Consider the following 19,294-nt stretch of genomic DNA (forward strand, 5'->3'; position numbering starts at 1 on the left):
ACAAAGCCTGACCGAGGTGACATGTCAATTTGAACGAGTCCCCCGAGAGAGGCGCTCCGTTAACCCGATACAGAATTGAGACGCTCATGTATACCTAGAACTATGTCAACTAATTAACTGTTAGTACACGCATACACTGGACTGTGAAGAGTTAAGTTGTATGATAATAGTACCGCGATTCACTACAATCGGTTCTAACGAGTATCGAGAAATTGGTATTTCAAATGTACTGCAAAAATAGTTCTTACGCCGCCCGCTAGAGGCGCTGAATCGATTTTCATACAAAATTTCTTGATTGATAGCTGGTTGTCGATATTCGATAGAAGGTGAGAATCGCGCTACAGATCTTCTTATCGTATGGTAAGTCAATCTAGTGTCAAAACTGTTCAAGCCGGCCTGAAAGCCTTTGGCGTGGCTTAATAATTGTTATCTTAATTGACAATAACCAGGACCGACTATCACGTACCCTTCGAAGCGCGGAGACGCCCATCTCATCGATTGTGATCGAGAATCGAACGTTTGGTGATCGATTGATCTCCGTACAAAAAACCTAGCTCAAGAGCTATTTCACACTTCAAACATCTTTCTACTTATAATCTTTCCTTTGACCGAGTATGGACCTTAGATTTTTGCTTTATGTAAATATTTTTTTTACTAAACTTGTTTCAAAGCAAAACAGTCTAATGCTTGACCATCCTAAAACCCAATCAGTATAAACTAGCGTCCTCAGTGCAAATATATAATCACGCCATTTACAAGCGCTGAGCGTAAGCACAGACTGCCGTATGCGGAAAAACTCCCGCATACGATCAAACGGACGTGTGTAATAAAATTAACAACAACACAAATTGGTACCATGGTACAGCCAATTTGGAAAATGGCGTCGATCCGTCTAAATTAAACTTGATTACATGCTGTTCGTATGTTTTTATTATAAGACTGTTTTATTGTGCATATGTGATTTTATTTTAAACGCGCTAATTGAAGTTTTAATCCCCAGTTCGATAAACAACTTATTAGCTTTTAGCTATTGTTATATTCAGCGAAATTCATTCAAGCGAATTGTGATGTATTACTATGAATTTATGTTGATCTTTGAACTTAGTCTGATAGAATTTTAACAGTATACCGATAGTTTAAATTGAATAAACACAATACTTTTTAGCCAAAATATTTTTTTCATTCCCATCAAGGCAAAGTCATGAACAGAATATATTAATATTATTTTTATTGCAATTGTACCAATAAACTAAAAACTCATGACAGCTTGTTAGTTTGATATTTCATTTATCAGCGTTTCAGCGAGCAAGCCTTAATGTGTCAATCACCTAAAAATGCTCAGCAAATGCTGTCACACATTTAAAGCAAAAAAACAGTGTGACGGTCACATTTTTCCACACTCACGTGTCGTCAAAGCACTTTCCAACATTAAATCTGTTATGTAAGCACGCACAAAGCACACTTTATGTGGCACTTACCCACTGTAGTACAATAACAGCTTATAAATACAACAATAAAATCATTTTTTATGTTCATACGTATTTACGTTTAGTGACTATGTTCGTAAACTGGTTGGTATCGGCGCGACAATTGTTTTCCGCCGTGATTTGGCGGTCGTAAAGGGATGTTGGATGGCCTCTGTGATGCGAATGGGTAATTCGGGCGATATGGGACACATTGATTTTGTTTAATGTCAGATTAGAATGGTCGTACCACGATGTGGCGGATTGAACAGTAATATAAAGATTTTGGATCGAATGCATAAAAGGTTTTGGTAGTAAAGGTATCTATATGATACCGATACAAAGAGTGGCTGAAAATAATGTTATCCATACTAATATTATAAATGCGAAAGTAACTCTGTCTGTCTGTCTGTCTGTCTGTCTGCTACTCCATCACGCCTAAACTACTGAACCAATTTGCATGAAATTTGGTATGGAGATAGTTCGATACCCGAGAAAGGGCATAGGCTACTTTTTTCCCCGGGAAAATGACGCATTTCCCGGGAAAATTCAGGTTTCGCCACCGAAGTCGCGAATAATCAATATTATAATGACATTGAATTAACAAAATTCCGTTGTCATGGCAACAGTTTTAATGGCGGATATGCTTTAGCGCGAGTTATATGAGATATATAATTTTGAGAATATTTTTCGTGAAAAAAAGCATATTTTGTTGTTAAGAAATAATTAAGCTTTGTATTAGTAAAAAAAATCATTCACACGAGCGGAGCCGCACGGGTCAGCCAGTAAAATATAAAATGGTATAAAAGATCGTAAGAACTATTTTCTTTGCAGCGCACTTAGGCTTTTTGTAAATAAATACAGTGTGTATCGTAACGTCATATTAAAATAATAACATATTTGTATAAAGCCTGGATTCAATTGAAAAAAGCCATGAATCAAACGCGATTTAAGAGGATTACGAGACTTAAACCAACCAAACACCTTTTGGGCGCGAAGCCAAACAGTATCAAACGGCCTTAAATAATAAAAGCGGCAAAATATGCCAACGACTAACAAAAAAAAAGCGAAACACAAATACGAAATTCATTCAGGCCATTAATGTGCCATTTTTTCGGCAACATTCTTGGAACGACCATCTTTAGTTTTGTTCCGTTTTCGACCGTAATATTAATTCCATTATCATAATTTGAGTGTTTAATACGCGGGAGGGTGGCGGTCCAAATACTTCATGTTTTTGTTTCTTTGCCAAAGTATTTATCTGTTCTGTCGTATTCATTACGAGGTTTATTTGTCGGAAGATCTCGAGAGTCTTGGTAGACTATTTTTTGCTGTAATTCGGTGTTTGGATGGTCCGTGCCAAATTGGTAGTTTAAGATGTTTTGGCGGTTTACAGGGTTGTACAAGGCCGTTGCTATGTAAAGGAGTGTGTTGTGAAGCCTTAAATATTCGAAAAAGGCGAAAGAATATGGGTTATTTTCGATACAAGTAGACATTCTGCTAAATAATATACAGTTGGTAAAATGTAGGACTATTACGAAACTGGGTCTTAATTGAGTACCTAACAACAAACTACACATCATAATATGTGGCCTAGTTTATCTTCTACACTGTTTTTAAGATCAATGTATAAACTATAACGTATTTCAAGTTTTCTACTTATTTTCGTTTAGAAGTTAATTGAGATTTTTAACAACATGTACATGACACATACCCATAGTCTGCAGCTACATTGTATATTTTACGTCGCACAAAGTTTCCACCAAAATATTTTCAGTATACTTATCGACTATTCTGGTAAAATCTATGGGTAATTCAAGTTTCTTATTCTATTCTTTTAAAAGTTAACTAAAACACTCACAGCTATAGCCAGCAGTTACATATTTTACTTAACTATCAAGTTTGCTTCAAAATCTTTTCTGCATACTTATCGACGTCGATGGGAAGACGTAAAGCCATTGAAAGTAATCTGTGCAGTTTGTAAGTTACACAAAAACGTCGGCATTGTTCCATAGTAGTGTGCAATTCTTTGAGAACTGGACAAGGCTTGTGATTTAATACCTTTTGAAATTAAAAACCGGAGAGAAGTACCGTAGATTTGTTGGAAGTAAGAAGAGATATTGGATACGAGATAAAAAAATACAACTGAAAAGAACTACAGTGTGTATTTTAAAAGTATTAGATAAGCATGTTTAAATACGTCCATATAATTTGTTGGTTTTTGTCATATGATAGTTCCTAGATACTACACGCAAAAAAAATATAATGCATTTTTTTTCATGTTCATATGCTAAAGGTATTTCTTTTAGGTGCTAGTTACATTAGGTGAAAATGCATTCACTAGGTTCCAACATGAAACTTTTCTCGAAACGCTTTTCAAAAAATATCAATCGTCGCTATCATAATGTTACTATCATTTATTTACCAACATTTTGTCACCAACATTCATAATACAAAATCATATTAAAATCATGTCTAAAACAAACAATATGAAATTAATCCCACCGTATAACCTGCGTGACCTCAACCGATTGTCAACAAACAATCAAATTTAAATCAACGCTCTATTTATTCAACAAGCAGTTCCAAAACAAATCTAATAATATAATTATTATTTACTTACATAAAGTTACTGCACATAAATAAAATGAACATGTTTGTCATTTTAATATAAATTCTTTTCGGCAAGTACATAACGTAGCGCCACTTTCTAATGTCCTATCGATTATCGAAAGTTTGACATTTAAAATGTACTGATAAAATTAGACCGTAACCAAATTCTAAAGAACTTTCAGGGAGTTTGTAGGGCTACATAGTTTTCTTCTAGAGACGAATAGGGCTTTAGCGTAAGGAATTATCGAAAAACGGAACTCTCATTTAAAGTTACATCAAATTGAAATCACAAAATAATATATAGAGATAGTTAATATATTTTTGTGAACATTTTAACAAAAACGTACGAAGTTTAGATTTTTTTCATTCCATCATAAATGCAAGCAAAACGAGCGAGCGTAGCTAGTCAAATAAATAAAACAACGTGTACACGACGGCTTTAATAGGGTATAACTAATTAATTATTATTTCAATTGGCGAACAAACGACGCATAATCAGTGAATGTTGTTATTAATAATTTGTACTTCACGGCTGATTAGTGTCGTGTTTTGTGTTGTTCATTGATTTTGGGAAATGTTAATTTGATTTTATGTACTTAATTTTACACAGAAAGACATTTTATGTACTTGAAAGAGGGAATAAAGACATAAGCAGGCCACATCAGTTATGTTACTCAAAAAGTCAGGTACTTTATATTCTATGGTTTTACTCAAATCGTTTTTTTTTTATTTTGTCATGTAATAAGAATTGATCCGCGCTGTGTTGTAATATACTGAAACAATATTACTTGAGTATTTTGGTGTACTGATCGAATAAATAAAGGAATTTAAAAATTTTCACTATTTATTTCTGAAAATATGCTTCAAGCAACCATCAAACTAAACCTTAAAAAGCAGCCTGATTCGACAAAGTAAAACTAACCTTTCCCCAAGTCAAAGTCACAGTGACTTAACCCAAATAAGGCAATAACCGCGCCGATCAATCGACATCAACATTAATAAAAATGAAAAAAAATATACACAATTTTTATTATTTAACGTTACAGGCATCGACTGCGGAACCGTAGCGAATTATCCGCAGTGCCCATTACGTGAACGTAAATTGGGCATTTTTTTATTGAGCACGCCAAATCGTTGACGTCACGAAGGGTGATACACCCCTGCTTCTTGCTCGAGGTAAATAATTTTAAAAAGTAACTGTTTCAAATGACTTTTGATTACGGGGTTGTGGGATTGTATTGATTTCTTTATTTTTGAGAAATTTATTTCTTTTTTATGTAACGAGTAGAAAATCCAAATAACACACTAGGATGAACATTGTATGAAAGCGAACTAGACTGTCATTATTTTGATGAAAAATAAGTCTTCGATCAATTGGCTTTAGGCGTTCGACTTAAAGACTAACTACTCATACTTTGGAATATCACTAAGAGTGGTAAATGGGGACATATTAAGATACCACTTGAGTTACCGTCGGTTCTGGGCAAGAAACTGATGCCCGAAAGTAGCAAAGATATCACATTACTTTGTTGATTTGATTGAGTTACAAAAACATACATGATTTCTAAACACTAAAGAAAAACTTTCTCAAAACAAAAACGTCACAAGCACCCCCTCTAATCCGTGCGAATACAAACCAAATTGACAGCGGGAAACAAAGTTTAGTCAACTATTTTTACACAGCAGCTTCCAACACTTGTGCTGAACTAACTTCGAGAGAAGTGGTTAGCGTCGCATCAACTCATATTTAACAAGTTTGCTTCAACGAGTGCAGGGAAACATTCGTAACTTTATAACTAGTTTATAAATCTTTGAAAGATAATTTAAAATTGTTTGAAAATCTCTACTAAATTTTATTGGGATTTTAGACTGTTTGAAAAGTACCTTAATTTTTGTATAACCTTTGCTTACCTACACCTTCGGTTATATTAACTCTAGAAAGATAACCATATTTTGACTGCCACAAAAGATAACCATGCGCTTTAGAGGCGTACGATATATTAATATTTTTAAAAGCTAACTAAAAAGGACAGGTAGATACGCGCGCTCATTAGAAAGAGACAGCAATTTCAAACGGACGCGGGCGCCTCTGAGGCGTAGGTTATCTTTCTAGGGTTAAGGTATCATCCTGATATAACCGAATATGTAAGCAAAGGTGTAGCAAATACACCCACGATACTGCAATATAATGGGCATGTCCAAAATATTTCCAAAATGCTTCTTATCAATAACATTTCTCATTCACGATAAATGCAAAATTAATTAATTTCCTTATCAAAGCTAAATAGATAATTCGACAATAATTTATTGCATTAGAATGTGCATTATTTTAGAAATTGAAATACGTTTAGCAGATACCATTTTGGATAGCATTTGTACGCAAATAATTGTACAACAAATATTGCACATATTGTTGTAACAGTATTAAATTTATTGCCGTTACAGTAATTTCGTGATTTTAACACAATAATATTATATCATTTGCTACTGTTATGTTCTATCTTGCTAACCACCCGGTTTCTGAGGTACATTTAAAGGTAGTTTATCTATTCAAAAGCGTTAAAAATCATATAAAAAAAAATGCTATTTGAATAGATAAACTACAGTTAAATGTACCCAGAAACCGGGGGTAAGTGGTTTAACTTGATCGAGCTACGAGTTTTAATCGAAGTAATGGCTCGATCGAGTGAAATTCTTAACGATGGGCGACTTCAAGCAATGGTTTTTGCATCCGACACGCTGATTAATTCGTTTTATTTATCCCATTACTGGGCAAAGATCTCTTCCTAAATGGAGGGAGGAGATTATGCCTTGAGTTAGTTACTTAGATCATGTTAGAGCAAAATTATCGTGATTTATTATTAAACTAGAACTTAGTTTATGTCAGAGGCAAATTAAAGTGTTTTATTAAAAAAAACTGTAAACGCAATTACATTAAAAACCAACAAAATACTAATAAAAAAATCATCACAAAACTCTTCAACACAAAGTTGAATATAAAACGCGAGACAGTCTGCTATTTAAATTAAAAATTTCGCTCAAAAAAACTTCCAGTCTAGTAGCACTCGAGTCTTCATAAAGTTTGTCTCCAGTAATTATTTGTGTATTAAAGCCGTTTCCGCAGTGCACAGTGGGTCAGTTCTGTACAAGTTGTAGTGGGACAAAGTTGTCGGGAACAAGTGGGACGAGATGATGTGCAGTCGCGATAGTGTGGATGTGGCATGTTGGAGTGTGGCGGTTTGACTACGTGTAGGTTTTATGTGGATGTGGTATGATTTGAGAGCATTTGAGAGGCTGTGTAGATACTTGAAGGTTATGTTTTTTTGTAGTGTAACCCGTTAATTCTGTCTGTTGGAAGAATGCTTGTGGCATAAAATCACTTGTAAAGGTACAATTTGATTCTAAACTTAGAGCCTCTGTCAAAGAAGAGCGATTCAGATACAGGTTGAAATGAAAATTAACCAAAAATCTAAGATAAATACACCATATTACATATGGTAGACATTAGATAACCTACTGCTCTAAAGGTAGAAGAATAACTAAACAAACACAAGAGTAACGACACAATCAAAAGAGAATCATCAATCAAACAATCATCTTACATTTCAATAAAGCTATATCAAAATGCCGTCCATATTTTCAATCACACACAACGTCCATTTAATCTAAGGTTCAAGTTTTAAGCTCGTCTCACGGACACTGGCTTTGTAAACGGACCGTCGGCCCGCCCGTAGTGGTAGAATTTCATTAATTTACATCCGCCCTTAAACTTTTCAACTCTTTCGCCCATCAAGAGTCCACTACTGTTTCGTGAATCCGATGTTTATCAAAGTAACTTAGTGCGCTGTAGGATAATCTATTCATTAGTGTGTTTATTTTAGTTCTTCGTGTTTTTTTCTGAGTTAAGTGAATTGTGTTCTGTGATAGATAACATTTTCTTGTTGGGGTCGTGTTTTTTAACATAGGAACATTGATAATGATGTCTATAGGATGGCGGTTGAAAGGCACATGTTTTATGTCTTTGGTATTTAAGGTGCACCTTTTTCGACATTATAATTTAATTTTCTTTTCCATTATCATTTTCAATGCATTGCCTATGTGCGATTATTGACAATTCAGTCGAAACTGTTGAAGCCTTCTAACGTATTCAGTCCTATTATTTTAACTGTCATGTCTGAAAAATATTGCGAAACAGAGAGCCCTAAAAACTAAAAATAAAATTGACAGTGGCGAATAAAAATTGGGCCAACCACCCGCTGCGACACAAAATTTATGAGCAAGTCTACTACACCAGCTATTTTGATTTCAATAATATCTGCGACAAAAATGTCGAGAGGTTCTGGGAACGGACGGTGCTGACATCCGAGGAGACACGACCGGCATTTCGCACACGAATAAAATATGTGTACGAGAATTAATGACGAACAAAAGAGAATATTGTAGCGACGAAAACATTGCTCTTGTTGTGGCTTACTGTGACCTGAATAGATGCAATGTGTGAAAGTAACTAGCTGTCTTCTGGAACAGAATGCATGTAAAATAGTTGATAATTAGCTATAGACAAATAACCTAGATATAGAGATGTAAAAGATAAAGCATTGCTCATTTTATCTCGGTCACAATTTCGGTACTTCTGGGTGACTACGGGTTGTCAAATTAACCACAACACGAGCTTATTTAACCCACAACCCTTATAAACCTTACACGAAAATATGAATCCGTGTCGGACCCGCTGAATTATAAACAATCTGACCTCTACACCTCAAAAACAAAGTGCATATCTAAAGCAAAGGTTGGTGCGGCGCGGGACAGATTCAATCGAGCCTTCGCGGCTTTTCTATATTAATAACATCCGTTGTACACGACAGCAGGAAAACATTGCGGGTAGGAAATTACGTTTCCTACCGGCACAACACCGTACTACCGTCACTATAGAGAATTTGCCGCAAAAGGTCGGCGGGGCTCCCGTTCCCCTAATTTGCTGAGTAATTGCCGAGGCGACCGGCTGACTCATGTTGCTAGATCTACAGGTGTGTTTTAGTGTTTTGATGTTTCATCGTACAATTTTTTTTTCGTTATTTAATTTGTAGGCTATTAAGATTTTTCGGGCGTGCTTCTTCAGAGAGCCAGTTAGACACGAAGATTTATATTTTTGCGGTGCTTATTTTTTGTAAATTCAATCTAAGCCCAGATGTTGCCGGGTCTTTGCGTGTAGAATATAAAAAGAGTTAATTTGGCTTTATTCGAGCAGTAATATAATCTGTAATATGTAAAATATGTTATAAAATATTAAATAAAGCTTGCAAATGACACATTACCGCGGCAAAATGGTGAAACATTTTCCGTAATATCCAAAAAATCATCGCCAGTATCGATAATACGTACATAATTTTCGCTGACGCCATAAACATATTAAAAGTTAATAACTTACCGATATATCGGACATTTTACAATATTATTATCTCGCAGAATCATTCGACAGTACTGTACGGCGCTACCGTTAAATTTATTACCTACGTTGTAAATTGCGATCGCGAACGAAAATGTTGACGGTATTTTTTGAATATTTTAGCTTACGCTTATATCGGAAATATTTCAGTATTTTAGGTTGGATATGATAGGTATTATGAAGTTGTCTCTTGTAAGATTAGATACTGACGAGTAAAACGGTAGAGTATATAAAACGACGCCTTTTTTTAAGGTAGGCATTCTTAGAGACGGTTTCTGTTATGATCACTACAAACTCCTTTTGCTGAATTCATAATATCTACACGTCTTGTCATACAGGTCGATTACAAAACTAAAATTATTTGCTGTTTGTTACAGTGCCAGTGCAAGAACTTTGACTAACCATTAACTAGATACAAAGACTTGATTTTAATTGCCCAATACGCTACAGTACCGTACACTTCAGTCCCGTCATAATTACAAACATACACATTAATATCACATACATAATTACAAGCGTACTTCCTCAAACATGCTCAACACGCCTTTTAGCTCAAATTATTTCACGCATTGATTACCCGACACCCAATTATAGGGTACAAATTGGCAAGACTCTTGAACGTGTTGTGTATAGCGAGAGAAAATAATTGGTACCTATTACAACGATATTTCGCACCTTATTTATATGTAAAACCCTCGTTTATATCACTGGAATACGGATATTATTTTTGTTTGTTTTTTCAATTAACCAGTTGTATATGTTTATAGTCTTTTAATTGGTTTGGATAACGATGAAGGTACTTCATGTTGGGGCATTAAATATATTTTAATTTTGAGCACTTTTATTTTGTGTCCGGGGTTATTTCGGTTGAAAATAGGAAATCTTAATAATCAGGACAATCCTTTGAATAGAAATACAGGAAAAAAACAGGCGACAGAAAAATTGGAAACAAATATTTTTGTTGATCAGGAATTAGATTTGGAATCTACAAAGATTCATAGACACAAAGCCACGTTTGGCTTTGTGGCTGTTACAGACAGGTCAAATTTAAATAAAAATATTTGATATCTGTATAAAACAAGATAAAACTCAAGCCTTACAGAATTGAATTTACTTTTAGGAATGAATAGTACCGCCGTTCGAAACGAGTTCTTTGAAACAAAATAACTTTGTAGATGCGATGCCTTACGTAGATAACTTCTAGGGAAATATGAATCCTGAAAGGCAAAGGCAAATATTAAATTGTACACAACTTAAGCCTTTAATGATGTACTTTTGGCGGCAGCTGTTTTTGGGAACTGACAATAATATTTTTAACAATGTGGTTTCCTTGTAATCTACGGCGAAAAGTTGTGATTTTATTAAGGAAAACGAAGTTATTACGCAGAAAAAATAAAAGGAGAAATTTTATTTAACATCTCTACAAACAATTTTTGGCCGGTCTTGTTTTTCTATAATACACGAAAAGAGCAATTTTCAAGTATTTTTTAGTTGACCACCGGCTCGGTCAAATGTCCCTCGGCTTGCAATTAATTAACTAATATTTACACTAGCATAAGCAAAATTACTGCACCGTCACTAGCAAACAGCCGACTAGTTTGTAATTTAATTTTCACTACAGTGTGTACAGTCAGTAATTATTTTTATTATTGTGTATAGTAGCCCTTTTCATTTGTTATTTAGTTATATTAGTAAGGTTGCCTGAATGAAATAAAATCACCAAAAACTGAAAATTTTAATGCAATTTATAAAAATGCATACGTTTCATTTAAATGCAAGGGGCCGGTAAAAGTTTTTTTCTGAAACTCGTAACGCGTATGTTGCTCTCATTAATATGATATTGAGATAAATTGTTTCTTTAAATAATTAAGTAATATTTCACACACATTATAGTTATGGTGAATAGTTGAGTATGTCGTCTAAGTATGTCATGGAAGCCAAATTTCAAAATAATAAATCTCGCTGGCAAAATTACTATCAAAATCATCTTCTACCAACTCAAAAGCAAATAAAACGACCAAAAAATACCAGCAAAGCAACCAGCTTCACTTCAAAACTTTCAAGTACAGAAACATTACTTGCAGAAACCCCGGCAGTCAATCCAAGTAGGTGCAAAGTGTTCAGCGTTTTTCTGTCCAAGATCTCAAGTCAAACAGTAGACGGCAGAGAGCCAACCGCTCGGTTTACAGTTAATTAACTAATATTTACATTGGACGGGAGAAACAATTTCAACTGGAACACCTGCAAGCCGGGCTGCGGCTTGGAAGCTTGCCTTCGAAATATAAGGGAGATAAATGCGTCTGGGCGCGGGGACTTAGCGCGTAAGTGTTTTGGTAAACATGTCTATGGAAAGTACATGGATATGCGTCTAGACGAAGGGGACTGAAGTGTACTTCTGAGACCAGTTGTGGTATATTAAATAACGATAGGAAGGTAAACAGTAATAACTTGTGGCGTTGCATTTATTTTCGTACGTGTATTTTTACGAATCGATTTTATATAAAGTTTTATTTTCACAGTTTACATATTTGTAAGTAAATATAAGCAAAGATGTCCTTAAATACGGATGGTTTTATGTTTTCTCGTCTCCTAGAAAGTCGAAAATAAAAACTTCTGTTTTCAAAACTGCAGAAAAACTTATCATTTAAGTAATATCTATTTCTTTTCTTACTAAGCCCCACTTGCTCAGCCAAATTCCGCAAAAATAACCATGAACTAGTTGCACATATCCCTATCCCGCATCTGCTAGACCCAGCCAACCAGCAACAATAATAGCCAAAATTATATCAAAACTTATCTGAACCGCAGCGGCACCGCTCGCAAACTGCGCCCGTATATTTTCGCCGGCATTACGTTTAGCCATATAAGAGGTGCATTCCGGACGATTTAGAAATACAATATCGCTGCAAAGTGTCGTTATAACATCGTTTAAACTTAGATTCGGTTAACTCCGGCTACGGACGTTAGGCGAGTTCCACTTTAATTTAGCTCATTTGTTCGTATTAAACTAGTGTGTAGTTGAAATTGTATTGTTGATATCAATAATATTACTGTAATACTGTTTTCTTTTACTTAAATGGAGTTGTAGTTTAGTGTTGCAATATCTGCAGTGTATTTGAAAGTATACGAAAATAAAAAGAGGAGCAAAAATTATAATGCAATGTTATTGTTACCTGCATTATATACCAATGTTAGCTTGATATCGTCATAAGAATCGAAATGTGGGCAAGTTTGCACTCTCAAATCGATACGATTTTTGTGAAACATGGGGTTCCTAATCTACCATAAATAATTCATCGAGGGAAATCCCTAAAGGTTTAGGGGGCTTCCATCTCTTGTCCTGGAGTGAACAGGCAAGTCATACTTTACCCAATCCGGGATTTGAACCCAAGACTTTTGAAGCTCTGTGATCCGGAGTGGTCTTACTATAGACCGCATTTACTTTTTCTTTTGTAGTTTTCGGTAACTATATTAGTAGGGGATTACAATATTGGGATCAAAATGTATAAATACACTAGTCATCTTATTCGAATTCTACTAACGTACAAAGGTTAAGAGTAAGCATCTGAGCTTTGTGTTTGATCAGCAAGTGAGGGTAAGGGAAGAAATTAAATAAAAATAATGATTGGATTATACATCGTTCGTGAGATTGATATACATAATATAAGTAAAAAAAAAATTATGTTCTAGGCCTGTTTGGAAGCGTGTTTTTGCAGCATAGGTATATTTATTAATAAGTAAAATAACGCCTTTCAGAATTCAATTAATATAATACAGAATATAATGTAATGCTTATAAAAGCTCGCATCATTGAAGGAGCATTGTCTGAAATAAAAATAAAGGACATCATTTATAATAATAATATAATCCCCTCAAGTAAGTCTCACGTAAATCCTAATTTATTATACTCCGTGATAAACATAAATTATATTAAGTATTCAACTTCTGGAGTCTGCTGAAGAAATATCCCATCTTTCTCTATTAATATTAAACTTAACCTATAAAAGAATTCTCGGGATCCCACTAAATTTTTGATGGCCTCTCAGCCTCTAAATAATATTCATTCGTTTTAATTAATCGTAAAAAAAGCTTCAAGCAACAAACTAGAACTCGTAAAAACAACATAATAAAAAAGTTGAACATTGAGTTCGAGTAAAAGTTCGATTAATTAAGTTCTATACGAAAAGAATTTAATAATAAAAAACGATAAACGTTGAAATACCCGACAAAGTTTTGAGAGAGAAAAACGGTCAGTTTTTGTTTCGGCCACTGTGAATAAATTCAATTAATAAAATGAACAATAACTGAAAATTTCATAATTTAAACCAAAAATCGAACAAATTTTCATCGATTAAGACTTTTTCCATATTTTATTTTGCACAATATTGCTATGTGCAAAATAAAATATGTGTATAAGTCGAAAATATTTGTACATAAAGATTATATTGTTCCATGTTTTATTTTGACCGATACTGTATCATATCAGTAGTGTGGAAAATATTTTAACGACGAGTGATATAAATAAAACCTTGCTGTCTTACAAATAAACTTCGTATAAGCTTTAATTAGTTATACAGTGCTATTTCACATTCATTCACGCAGTTTCAAAATTGATTAAACTATTTTAATTCAAGATCAAAACACTGTACTCGTATAAGACTTTACATGACGTTTATTAGTTCGAAATTAAGTTTCCAAGGTTTCCGCAATTGTGATTATTTATACAGAATCAAGCTTTAAACAAACACAAGTCTTTTAAATCAAAATGCTGATCACACGCACCAATGTCAAAGCAGTATATAAAAACAAAAATAATAATTCGAAACTCGTAACATCTCGACACAATCAGAGGGAAATTGTCAGAAAAAATAAAGAGCAGATATCCGGCGGGATCTTATAAAAACGTCACTTCATCGGACATTGTTCACAGGTCGCGGGCTTGTGTTGCCCTTAGTGAAAAAGAACAATGCCGGGATACGTTATTTGAATAATTGAAATTGAAATGTATTAAAATGTTGTGTCTTGTGTTGTATGTACACAGTACACAGTACCAATGTACACAGTTTTATGATGTTATAAATGTATGTAAATAAAAAATACTGTAGGCTTATAAATAAATAATATAAACAATATTGATTTGTAAAGAGTTCTCTTAACTAATCACTTTTAGAACCGGTCAAAAAGCCAGTGTTTCTTTTTTAATGTAAGTGTAAAAGCTACCTCACCGTTTTACGAATAACAAAGATAATACTTTTAACTCGACAATTAAAATTGTGATTTAAGACTCGCCAGTAACTCACGCAAAGATCGTTATCTAGATACGGAAAGAAGAAAACGTGACCTTATTTTATACGTAAAAATAAATAAAAAGCGTATTTCACAAAAATGTAGTTCAAATAACACAAAGATACGTATCAATCGAATTTATTACGTTAACCGTTCCGCTTCGAGAGCTATAAAACGTGTAGCAATCTTTAAAAGTGAAATATCATCCCGCACTATAAAAGGGTCGGTAAATGCCGGGATAGTCCGTTAAAATTGGAACACCTTGCAACACTAATCGGGGCACAAAGTGGCAGGAAAAGTTTCTTAGTTCATCCCCCTGCCCCAACCCTCGTAAACCCGCCCCGGGATTAAGTGAGTGGTCTCCTGAAGGATTTGCTGACGCGACCGGCGTCGCAAAAAGTCGCCAATGGTTTGCGAATGATACGAAGGTTATGTGTGTGTTAGTAATTAAAGCAGATAATACCCCGTGTCAACTTTATGTCGGTCACGAATATTATATTTTCGGAGGTAAATTTTGTTTTGCCCTCGCAGCATAATACCTATTTTGTTATTACATTCTTTTGTTGGCAATTCCGCAACAATACGACAGAAACAATAGCGACTTATTAATACTTCAAAAATACATAACCCATTTTTCGCTCTTAAACGGTCTTTGTACGCTGACCCAAAAATTCCCGCATTTTTATTACACCAACATTATTGCGAAACTTTAAAACGCGTTATTAAAAGCCATGAAAGAGAAAAATATATAATAAAAACGAGAAAAATGCATCACGATTCTAGGCAAAGCCAACACACGACGTTCACTGAACAGTTTCAGTACTAAACCTCGCAAGAATCTTATTAAAACTTGCCGGTACGACGTCCATTTGTTTAACTTTTATTCCCATAGCTGGGCCGGTCGAAAATGTCCGGGAAAAGTCCACGTACAATAGTGCGGGACTAACCAATACAGTTTGCGGGAACGGGTTTATTGTGTACAGGATTAGAATCCTATAATAGTTTGTGATTGTATTAGAGGGATTTACACTTTAAAATTGAATGAAAAGTTTACTTTCACAGACTTTTTATACGTATGAAAAACTGTACTCAGTTTGATTGTCTTTTTTGCCAAGTGAGTAGCAATATAAACTATGCATATCAGATCAGAATATCTTTCCTAGTTTATAAAACCTGTACACAGTAACATCTTTTAGTTATCCTCTTGAACTGCAACAAAATTTCACTAAACAGCTTAGATAAACATGAATTTGTTGGCGAAGTTTGCATTATACCTGTAACGGGCCAATAAGCCGGGATATCCCACCTCCGGGACACTTTGGCATCACTACCGCGGTGCTTCGCCGTGTCCCCGGTCGGAAACTTTGTATGTAACTAAACGTAGTCTTATTCCGTTGATTTTGCTCTTGTATCTAGTTTCGAAAGTATTTCATTGCTCGATCGAAATATTTGTTTTGTTTATTTATTTGTTGAATATTGCTCTGTTTTGATTCTCAATATAAATGATTTATTAAGAGTCACTATACAAACTTAAAAAGGATACATCAGCTAGCAGGATAAAAACATGGTACATGATCCCTTTTAGATTGATTGTTCAATGCAATTAATAAGTTATTACTCAAGTTGCCGTGTTGGTTTAGGTATATAAGACTGCCTCTGTGGCGGTCGGTGGTGTATACGTCTGCGTGCAAGAGGTTACCGGTTAAAATCGCAGTTCGGGCCAAAAAGTATTTTTGGAGTTTCCTATTAAGACTTTCTGACTGAATCTGGCCCCGGTAGCCAAATATCGGCCAGGAGGCCATACATCATTCATTTCATTATATAAGACAGGATACAAATTGTTACTCTTTGTTAAGGTTCTTTTTATTATGAGCGAATGACTTCAAGTTCAAATCAACAGTAGAATTTTTCATAATATTCTCGCATATGTTCATGTGGGTGTATATTATTATCTAACTTGTGGCCATACGTGGGTGTTCACATGAAACGTAAGTGCTTGTTCACGTTGGAACTCGCGGGCGCGGTGGCGGTCGCGAGCGCGGGGACGTGGCGATTTGTGTTCACGTTGGCCGCCAGGCGGGCGTTTGGTTCAAACTGGCTCAAACTGGTTGATCTCACTTGACGTCGCGAGTGAATCGCGCCCGCCACCGCTAGTTCGACGTGAACACACACGAACATCTTCACTTGTTTGATATTGGCGCGAGCGCGCCACGCGGGCCGCGCGCGACGCCGCTAGCTCGCCCGCGACTTAGACCGCGCGAACGGTTTGTACGTGAACACTTCGGTACATCGCCATATGTTTGATATTTCGCGACCGCGCCCGCCACCGCGCCCGCGAGTCAACGTGAATGAGCACTAACAGTGAGATCGACAGACGCGCGTGGGTTGTACTAACCTATTAATCAACTCGAATTCACTAAATTATATAGGCATTTGTCACTGCTGCCATTATCATACAGATGAAACTGTTGTATACTTAGATTGGGTGTTTTTATATTAGACGACTTTGTTGCGAGGTTTGTGAGCACGATACGACAGGTTTCTATAATCGTGATCTTCACTGATAAGTTCTAGTAGAAGAGCTGTAGCAGAAAGTAATTATTGTTAGGAGGTAGAGCTATGCCTTAAAATATTTTCATTTGCATTCATTAAATATCACTAATTAGATTATCGAAATAGTTTCGGAGTAAAAAATATTGGATGTCATTTTTTATAGCCGAATTTCACTAGCCGCACGCTTTTAATAAAAAGGAATAGTAAAAAAATTACGACCTTAAAATTTGGAGACACAATTAGGTTTCAAATCCTTTAGGACATTAAAAGCTATGCAAATAATATCGTATACGTTTTAATGTCGTTATCGTATCGTGCTCGTGTCGTCACCACTAAAAGATTTAACACGGTGACATAATTGATTGGAAGTTGGACCACGGTTGGGCGTAGTCGAAAATTGATAAAGTTTCCAATGAAAACTCACAGCGTTGCTCACAAGTTTCATATTGCTCGTGTGATGTACTCCGGAACACTGGTTCACTGTGATTTTGGACAACTTTTCAACATCTTTTTGGGATGTTTTTTATGATTTTACACAATTTGTAATTATTGCAGGCTTTATGCAGATTGTATTAAATAAAAAAGGACTTATAATAAGTCGTAATCATAATATATATACTTTTTATTCCTAGGAAGAAATAAAAATATATCTTTCAGTATATTTTGATATAACAATATAATTGTCAGATTGAACCACGATGGCAAAAGATCATGAAGAATAATGAACGAGATATGTTGATTAGAGGTCTTGACCAGTAGGACGATGTAGGCTGGCAGTATCAGTAATGCTTTGATTCAGCAGTGAGGTACGAAGGTTCTGTACGCGATTGCGGATCCCAAACCTTAATAAGTCCACGTGTCATGTGTAGTAACATACCCTTTACAACATGATCAAGTTTATTAGCCAGTGAATATAATTATGACGGCCTCCGTGTCGCAGTAGTTAATGTGGTCACCACGCCATTACCAGTGCGTCGAGAGGTCGTGAGTTCGATTCCCAGCACGCAGCAACATTTGTGCGACCCACAAATAACCTGTTGTTTTGGGGCTGGTTGTTCTTTGTGTCCGTTGTTAGTATGTGTGAAAAAGTCCCCGCTACACAAGAGCAATTCTTAGTGTGAAAGTTGTCTTTTTAACGAATACCACGTGAAATCAATTGAAACGTACGTTACGTTTAATTTAATCATAATTGACTACCATATTATATGCAGTAATATTCATGCCTAACATAAACAACTACATAATACAATGTTGACAATCGTTAGTTAATAGTAATATTAATTACAAGTATTGTAGCCGGATGTTTGTTTAAGGGATTAGCCGGCGTTATCCCGAGGGAACGTCGCGTGTCAATATACTGTGTTGGTGTACTGCGGTATTTACTAGACGATGATAATGTCAGCAAAAATGTGACGATTAATATCGTGTTTGTTTACTTACTTGTCCTTGTTATTGGTATTTGGGTCAAAATATGTGGCCAAAGGTTGCCGTTATAAGTAAATACATTTTTTTCTCTTTAATTAGCCAGCAAAAGCGTCTTCCTTAGATTTCCAGTCCCTTTGGTCGTTTGTTGCATGAGGCAATCCATCTAGAAGCGCGTCTAAGTCACAATAAATTGAAACTTAATATTCACTTTTTAACCCCCTATTGTCCTACTGCTGCGCAAAGGTCTCCTTCTGAACTAAAAAGGAGTTAGGCTTTGAGGTTCCTCTAAAATAGTTAAGGGAAATGCTAAAAAGAACGTTTGGTGCATATTGTGTTACTACAGCAGATGCTCAAAAAATATACTAAATACGTTCTAAATAGCATTCTCGAGATCGTTAATTACAGATAGGGAAAAATATTAAAGCATAATTATTTTATTTGCTTGTCGAAACATCGCTTAACAATCATTAAACAAACCCCAAAAAAGTTGGTCAATAAATTAAAA

General features: G+C 35.2%; 1 protein-coding gene across 7 annotated transcripts in view; it reads right to left on the reverse strand.

Annotated features, from left to right (window-relative positions):
• LOC142975609 (CUGBP Elav-like family member 1) overlaps positions 1-19,294 on the reverse strand; it is a 425,650-nt gene that overhangs the window by 158,289 nt on the left and 248,067 nt on the right. The gene's annotated exons all lie outside the window — the stretch shown is intronic.

Source organism: Anticarsia gemmatalis, chromosome 9, assembly GCF_050436995.1.
Source record: "Anticarsia gemmatalis isolate Benzon Research Colony breed Stoneville strain chromosome 9, ilAntGemm2 primary, whole genome shotgun sequence".
Lineage (NCBI taxonomy): Eukaryota > Metazoa > Arthropoda > Insecta > Lepidoptera > Erebidae > Anticarsia > Anticarsia gemmatalis.